Source organism: Pezoporus occidentalis, unplaced genomic scaffold (genome assembly GCF_034315485.1).
Source record: "Pezoporus occidentalis ecotype Australia unplaced genomic scaffold, CSIRO_AGI_Poc_V1 ctg39, whole genome shotgun sequence".
NCBI lineage: Eukaryota > Metazoa > Chordata > Aves > Psittaciformes > Psittacidae > Pezoporus > Pezoporus occidentalis.
Genome location: NW_026915713.1, coordinates 4769421 through 4777966, shown reverse-complemented (window position 1 = coordinate 4777966; position 8546 = coordinate 4769421).

Genomic DNA, 8546 nt, shown 5'->3' with positions numbered 1-8546 from the left:
GTCTGTGAATTGGAGGTATTGCCCAATTTACAACATTCTTAATTTTTTCCTTGTGTTCTTCTATGAGAAGGGTATGATCTCGACTATGCCTTTTCACAGCACACCACTTTTACTAAAGCCTACCTACACCCATTTCCCTGCTAGTTTTATCAGAAGAAAGAAGAATCTTTAAGAGTATCAGCAGTTATTTCCTTCTACCTGTTTAAATCCAGAAGTCCTTCTGGGGTTTCAGTAGGCTTAAGGGAATATGCTATTACTCTGCTCTGATTCAGATTTTCAGCGTGAAACCACCACTCCACTTACATACTCCACACATTGCATTTTACCACCATTGTCTTGATTACTGAGCTGCTATTGATTCACTAGACAGTGTATTGAAAAATTATCTCTAGGCTTCTCTGTAAAATTACCTCTGATAGCAGGTGCATTAGACAGTGCTTTAGTACTAACAGAAGGCTGTCAGGCTTTCTCTTTCTCTGCCAGCTAACTCTTGACTGCTAGGAGAAAATTAAGTCTGGTCTTAGAAGCTACAGCCACTGACAGGATCCCTCCAAACCATGACAAAGTATGAGAGAGCAGACTGGGAGGGGGGAATCACTCACCTTACCATAGTCAAGCAACTTGGGTGCTTAATTGGCCTTATAAATAGTGGTGATTAAAGAGCTCATGCCAAAGTTGGTTAGTAAGAGTAATGTCCTTTTTATTTTGGCATCTGTGGGTTACATCTGTGTCTGCTGTAAGGAACTATTACTCACCTGTGTGCCTTTGTAATCTCCATGAGTAAGAGGTGCACCACAAAACTCAGGCAGTAGCTTTAGAGCAAAGAAGATAGTAGTCTTTCGCACAGTGTATGATGAATAAAGGGGCCTCATTGCTACAGATGTTGTAGAAGCTAAAAGTACAAATAATTTTTCATGGATGTGCACTTTTTGTTTTGTCATTTGTGGGTTTGTGTGGAGTTTTGTTTGTTTTGGTTTTGTGGGTTTTTTATTTGTTTGGGGTTTTTTTTTGTTTGTTTGGGTTTTTTTAGTATGTTCATGGAAGATGGGAAGTTGAAGACAGATTTTTGGATGACAGAGAGCAATGCACTCAACTGTCATTATCAGGTCTCTGCAGATTTATGAATAAGGATTTGAATAAAAAAATTCAAATGAGAGAAAATAAGCTAAAGTATAGTAATAAAAATTTTGATAAGGAAGATGCTATCTGAAATTCCAGGAGGGTTTTTGGTGCTGACAAGGATGAAAGCTGAACCAGAGAAAATTAGATAGTAAATGTAATGGGAAAATGATGTTGACATAGTAGCGGCAGATAGCTGGTAAGCAGGGTATAATTTAATTCAATTCAGTTTCTACTAAGACCTTTTTAAGAACAGAGGAGCCTCAGGCATGCTTGTGTTGAGAGCCTGAGGGGAAGTAAGTATAAAGTCAAGAGGCTGTCTTCATGCTGGTTGTGTACTTGTGGTTTAATTTGGATAATCAATATATTTGCAAGGAGAAAAAGCGAAGGAGCAGTTCTAGATCAGAAGGCTAGGAAAGTTCTTGTCCTCTAAGAGCTATTTTGAAGCTGCTCTTTAGCAACAGGAGGGGAAGCAATGTTTGCTTCTTTCTCAGGGTCAGTGAAGAGAGGCTATTTTGAAACAAGGCTGGGTTTTTTCCTCTAGGTAAAAGCTGTCATTGATGTACACGTACTTGTTGATTCTCTTCTGCAGTACATTTTACGTACCAGTGGGGATGCATATGAATGCATGCATTACTCACAGCTCATGGGAGTTTCTGAGGACTGTGATTTTAAGGCTCTAAAGTGGAGTTACACCTATTACAGTTTCTACAGTGTCTCTTCAGCCTCAACAGTCCATGCATAGCTAGGAATGTCTTTATTTAGATCTTGCTTTTCCCTGTGCATGTGGGTGCACGCAGGTATGCACGCAACTATCTACTGCTTGCTGTGGCCCTTACGGCTTGTGATAAGGCCACAAGCACCAGCAAAAGTGACCTTCTTAAATGTAAAATGAAAGTGCTTGCAATTTTGTAACTCTAATAAAGAAGAATGTCTGCTTTTCCTTGCTGTAATATAGCTAGGCTAGAAAGGCGTGTATTTGACCTAATTAGTGCTCAGAGTTTATTAAGTTAGTCTCTCTTGTCATAATTCTTAAATTCTTGATGGAACCTGCCTAAACATGGGACTGGAAGTTACTTGGCATTGAGTTGAAGGATTGGAGCCAGGCATACTCTAGCCAGGAAGGTGGAAATCGTGTTGCCATTCTGTTTTTTGTTAAGATATTCCTTCTCTGCCTTTATGGTTGAGGGTCTGTGTTGGTTTTTGGTTCTCTAGCAACATTAAGTGCTCCTCCCTCTCTCACAAAGTGACAAATGTTCAAGTGAAATGCTTTAAGAAGTCTGGTCTGGGAGAGGATTCTGTGGACAAAATAATCCTAGTTCTTGACTTCATAGGAAATACCCAAGGCCAGTCAGTGCCCGTCGGTGCAATGGGGAAGATCCTAAAGCTCTCTTTATGCTAACAAGTCTTGTAAAACAGCAGTTCTTTGGGACATTTTGGGACATGCAAGGGAATGCCTATTTCTCCAGTTGTTTCAAATATGAGTAATACTGCATAAACATACCCTGAAATACAGGAAATTTATGTATGTAACAATGCTTAACTTTGTTTGCTTCTAAAGGCTTATCACAGAGTAAATATGGACTAGTAAGACACACATGTTGACCTTAAGAGCCTAAACTAAGTCACCAGAGAAGAAGTGGCCAGGTTCTCATGAATATGGGGTCAGCTTCAGGTTTTGTTCATGTCTTGATATGCTGAGCACAGCTGCAGGTACACACATGCCTGTTTCACTGAAACTCTTCCTCCAAGCTCAAATCGTTTACCATAGACTTCCCAAATGGTCCTGTAACCACAGCATTATTGGTAGCACAGGGTGCTCAGCAAGGCTTAATATGCCTGGGAAGCAAAATGAGTTTTGTCTTATGCTCTGAAAACTCATCAGCTGCTTGTATGATGTAGATTTAATATTTACATCATATAGGTAAACCTTCATGGATTCCCGGATTGAAAAGAAGTTAATATTGCCCAGGTATTAATTGCTGATGCATAAGAGGACTGAGAACAGCGGGTGGCAGCACAGCGCTGTCAGAGCGCACCCACACAAGACGCAGAGGCTGCGGCAGTGGGTGTAAAGCATTTCACATACAATTGCTTCTAATTAAATGTATACATTTTTTTGTTTTGCTTCACAACAGGGAAAAAAAACCCTTCTGTTTTCCTGGTGTGTTTTGGTGTGCTTTAAACTGTATCTGTTGTTTGATTTAAGACAGTGAAGTTTAAACTATGAGTCATGTATCCAGTGTATGTATGCAGAGACAAAACTTGCTTCTAAGATGCCAGTCACTGATCTTTAACTTATAAAATACTATTAAATTGCTGCTTGCCCAGATGACAACAAACAGGCCATTTTTCAGCAGAAGGAAGGGTAACCAACCAACCATGCTACTGAGGCTCTAACCAGCTTTAGCTTGTGAGGTAAGTGAAGAATCTTTGATATGAATCACAGTATGAAGGAATAGACCATGACTGTGGAAGGAGGTATGCTTCCAGAAGCTTCATTTTGCATTACTCCCCCGTGGAGAAACTTAGATAACAAATTGCTTAATGTGCCACTGGAACAGGTTGGAATTTTGCTGTGCTGACTGCAGGACTAAAACTTGCAAAACCAAACAAAACCCCACTGTCCCTTAAGCCACCTAAAGCAAAATCAAAATCAAAAGTAGAATTACTGAAGGGTCATCCACAATTCTTAGTACTAATAAAAGGTTTGCTGAATGGGTGTCAAAAATTAGCTCTTTTTAGAAGAACATGGCTGAGCATTGGAAGGAAGCCTTGCCCATTTCCTCCATTAACAGGAAGAGTCTTTATCTCCAGTGTTTTGAAAGAGAGGTCAGGTTTCAGATGTCAGACCAACGTTTCTGGGGCACATTGGTCAAAGTTCAAACAGAAAAGTTTTGTATTGTTGAACATTGGTCATGTGATTATATTACTTATATTGCAATTATTTATATTGTTCTTAATTGGTGATGTGGTTTGGACCTGTCTGATGCATTAATGTTGTAACTTGAAAAGCCCTGCAAATCTGAGACAACAAACATAACTACCAAATGATGTTTACTGGAACTCTATAGCAGTAAAATATAATTTATTTATGACTTGTGTTATAATAAGATCTTCTTTGAAAAAATAAAAAAAACATACACACAAACACTGGGCCACTTTTACAAATGCCATCAGGGCCAGGGCAGTGATCATCCCCCTGTACTAGGCACTGGTAAAGACACACCTCAAATATGGTGTTCAGTTCTGGGCCCCTCACTACAAGAAAGTTGGGCTGTTCAGTCTGGAGAAGGGAAGGCTGCATGAAGACCTCATAGCAGCCTTCCTGTACCTGAAGGGGGCCTTCAAGGATGCTGGGAAGGGACTTTTTATTAGGGACTGTAGTGATAGGACAAGGGCTAATGGGTTTAAACTTAAACAGGGGAAGTTCAGGTTAGATATAAGGAAGAAGTTCTTTACTGTGAGGATGCTGAGGCACTGGAACAGGTTGCCCAAGGAAGCTGTGAATGCTCCATTCCTGGCGGTGTTCAAGGCCAGGTTGGGCAGAGTTTTGGGTGACGTCATTTAGTGTGAGGTGTCCCTGCCCATTGATGGGGGGGTTGGGGTGGAACTTGATGATCTTAAGGTCCTTTACAACCCTAACTATTCTATGATTCTAAGAAAGACATTGAGGTGCTGGAGTGGGTCCAGAAAAGGGCAATAAAGCTGGTGAGGGTTCTGGAGAATAAGTCTTATGAGGAACAGCTGAGGGAACTGAGGTTGTTTAGGCTGGTGAAGAGAAAGCTCAGGGGGAACCTCATTTCCCTCTACAATTATCTGAAAGGAGACTGCAGTGAGATGGCAATCAGTCTCTTCTCCCAAATAACAAGTGATAGGACAACAGGTAACGGCCTCAAGCTGTGCCTGGTTTAATTTAGATATTAGGAAAAATTTCTTCACAGAGTGATCAGATATAGGAATAGGCCTCCCAGGAAAGTAGTGGCATCACCATCCCTGGAAGTGTTCAAAAAACATGTAAATGAGGTCCTTAGTGATATGGTTTAGTGGTGGTCCTGGCAGTCCTGGGGTAATGGTTGTACTTCATGATCTTAAAGCTCTTTTCCAACCTAGTTGATTCCGTGATTTAGCTTTTACATCAGTTGGTTTACTTCATCTTGACTTGCTGTGCTCTTTTGGCTAATCAGGAAATGCATCCCAATCTGTTTATTTGTGCAGATGAAATTATTTTATGCCTAATAATTCCAGGGGAGATTATTTCAGTTATGAATCATCTCCAGAAGTCTTAAGTAGCTTACTGGGAAACAGAACCAGTGTTCATATCTATTTCATAATGGTAATGATTTTAGATCAGAACAATGAACACAAACATACCTGAGCTGAAGATGTAATATTCTAGAAACTTTTAAAGCTGTTTAGTTGTGGAAGAATTATTCCTACACTTAAACAGTAGAAGAGTTTGGTAGACTAAACTCCACTGAAATCCAATGACTTGGAAGAATGGAGAGAAAAGATTGCTTCTACCAGTTGACTTTCACTTCTATGTTTGATTCAGTCTCTCTTGAGAAATTTTTTCTAGCTTCATCACTAGGTTGTTTTATTTTTATTGTTAATTTTAGTTCCCTTTTTTCAGCAAACAGAGCTTCTGAATATAAAAAACAGAGGTCAGCTCTGAACAGGCTAATTTACACTAGTAAAAAAGAAAGTAGTATTAGACAAGGCAGGACCTGACTGATAGGAATCACAGCACACATTTTCATTGTAACTGTACTTCATATTTGTGGAAAGGATCTGAAATATTACTGAGAAAGTCTTTCTAGTTACTCCTTTAAACACCAATTTCATAATCTCCTGCACCTGTGCTAGCATTACTGCCACAGCTTTGTGCAATTTATTTTGCTGACATCACATTTCTTATTAAGTACACTCTGATCTTCACAAATCAGGTGAGATGCTGAAAGAAATATTTGCAGTGACCCATTTTCTGCTAATGAAGTATTGTGCCGCCTATGAATCACACTTTCAGAAAAGCTTTGTCTGCCAGAGGTTGGATGTGGGTGTGTGAGGTGTTTCTCCAAAATATGTGGAAGTAGCATATTGCATGTAAAGACACGTGTTTCATTATCCTTTCATTTCTGCAGGAAAGGGTTACATAAACTAGGACAGCACCTGATGCTTGGCAGGTTTGCTTCATAACAATTTGGCAGGAGTAACATTGCCCTGACTTGAAATGTGGGATCCCCCCACCTGGTAAGTGAATCTTTGTAAATGGAAAGGGGTTTAAGGGGCACAGCCATGGGCTGCATTGGGATAGCATTGGCTGGGGTCGGGCAGATTGATGAATCCAGCAGCCACCTATGCTTCTTTACTGCAAAAAAGATTAATTCTTAGGTGGGTTCAGTTTGTGCTGGGAGCCAGAGCAGCTCCCCAGAATTTAGAGAAGTCATTTGAGCCAAGCTCGGGAAGGCTCAAAAATTGTGCCCTTAGGTTCTGAAGAGCAAGAACCGTTTTGAAATAATTGTTCCCTGTGGAGGCTGTAATGAGGTTAGGTTAGACACAATGAGTAATTCTAATTCCGTATTGTCTAATGACACAGTTTAAAAGAGCATTTCAGACTTGAGCCTCACAGATGACTGGGTTAGGTCAGTAATCTGCTCTGATAGAAGCTCTTCTACTCATTCCTCACAGCCATGTCTTTTTGTGACTGACCAAACATAGGCTTTCTAGGTTTTGGTATAGCAATCTGACTATAAGACCTTCTTTTGTTGCTGTATGTATAGAAGAGATGTTTATTTCAGGGCAAGGTAGAATACAGTTTTTAATATATATATTTTGATTGGGGTAGAAAAAACAAAATTATTCAGGGGGAAGGGGAAGATCTTTTTGAACAGCTGTATCAAAAGCTAGACAGAATAATTGCAGCATTCTAGCATATTGTCAGTAATGGCCTGGTGGCTGAATAATTTTTTTCTTACCAACCCTTTGAGATCTTCTTCCTTCAATTTGTCTCTGAAAGGAGATCAATAAAATAGTTTTCTCTTCCAGGAGTAAAGATGTGTCTAGACTTTACAATAGAGAAAGTAACAGTTTGTTCACAGCAGTGATGAAGTTTCCACTCTCAAGTACTGTAATGTGAACATAGGGCTCCCAGACTGGCTCTTCCTCATACAAAGTGCCTTTATATACACAAAAAAGCAAGCTCTTCTCTTAAGTCACTTGCAAACAAACTAAATAAGATTGGTAAAAGCAGTGACTTTGGAGAGTAATATTTTACTATCTCCAGTCCCAAGATTAGGGTAAACTTTAATCTTTGGAAAAGAGGAGCGTTTAAAACAAGTGTAATTTTCTGTAGATGTTGAATCATAGGATACTAGTTTGTGAGGGACCTCAAAGATCATCTGGTCCAACACTTCTAGACAAAGCATGATATACACTAAAGGGCCCAGTACCCTGTCCAGCTGAATCTTGATAGCATCTGACATTGTGGAATCAACCAGTTTTCTGTGCAGATGGATGATTCCAATGGCTGAAATCGTTCTCACTGTGAAAAAATTTCCTCTTGTGTCCAGCTGGAATCTCCCCAGGAGTAACTTGTGCCTATCACCCCTCATCTTTTCCATGTGATTTCTTGTAAAAAGGGAACCTCCATCTTCTTTGTAGGCACTCTTTAAATACTGAATCATGGTGATGATGTCTCTCCTGATTGTTCTCTTGTCTAGTCTGAACAAACCTAGTTATCTCAGTCTTTTTCCACGTGGAAGCTTTCCCAGTCCTTTGAATTTATGTATCCTTTTATACTGCCCTAAAATTCTGTGAAGTCATTAAAAATTTGAGGTCTCTTAAGCATTGCTCTGCTGATGCTCATCACAGACACAGAGCCCATGCCAATGAGAAATATTTTTCTGCTTCCTTCCTCAGCCATACTTGTTTGGTCATCAGTTAAATCTTGGTCCTCACTGATCTGCAGAGAATGGCTGGCAGACAGGATTAGGAAGACTAAGGAAAGCTCAGGTGTTAATGGCTCATTCCTCTCCAAAGGAAAACAATCAATAAATAGTGAAGGCACCTGGACCACAGCTGCAGCCTAATTAGTAAATTTCATAAGTATGATGGCTTGACTTGTATTTACTAAGTTCTTAGGAGATTGGTGTTGTGTCTTAAAATTGAATCCAGCTTTAAGGTGAGCAGGCTTGTAATAATTCCTGCTGGAAAAAAATGTGGGACCGCCTCTGCTAAGCTTGAACGTAGTTCAAGGTTGTAAAGTAAGAGAGCTCTTTGAATGGACAGAGAAAATTACTTTCATATTGCCCCAAATATTCAGGTAAGCACTTGTTAATGAACTCATTCCTCTTCTTTCTGCTCTTCATTAATTTCTATTTGTCAAGTTTCTTCGTGCAGGCAAAATTCAGCCAGGTCCTGCATACCAT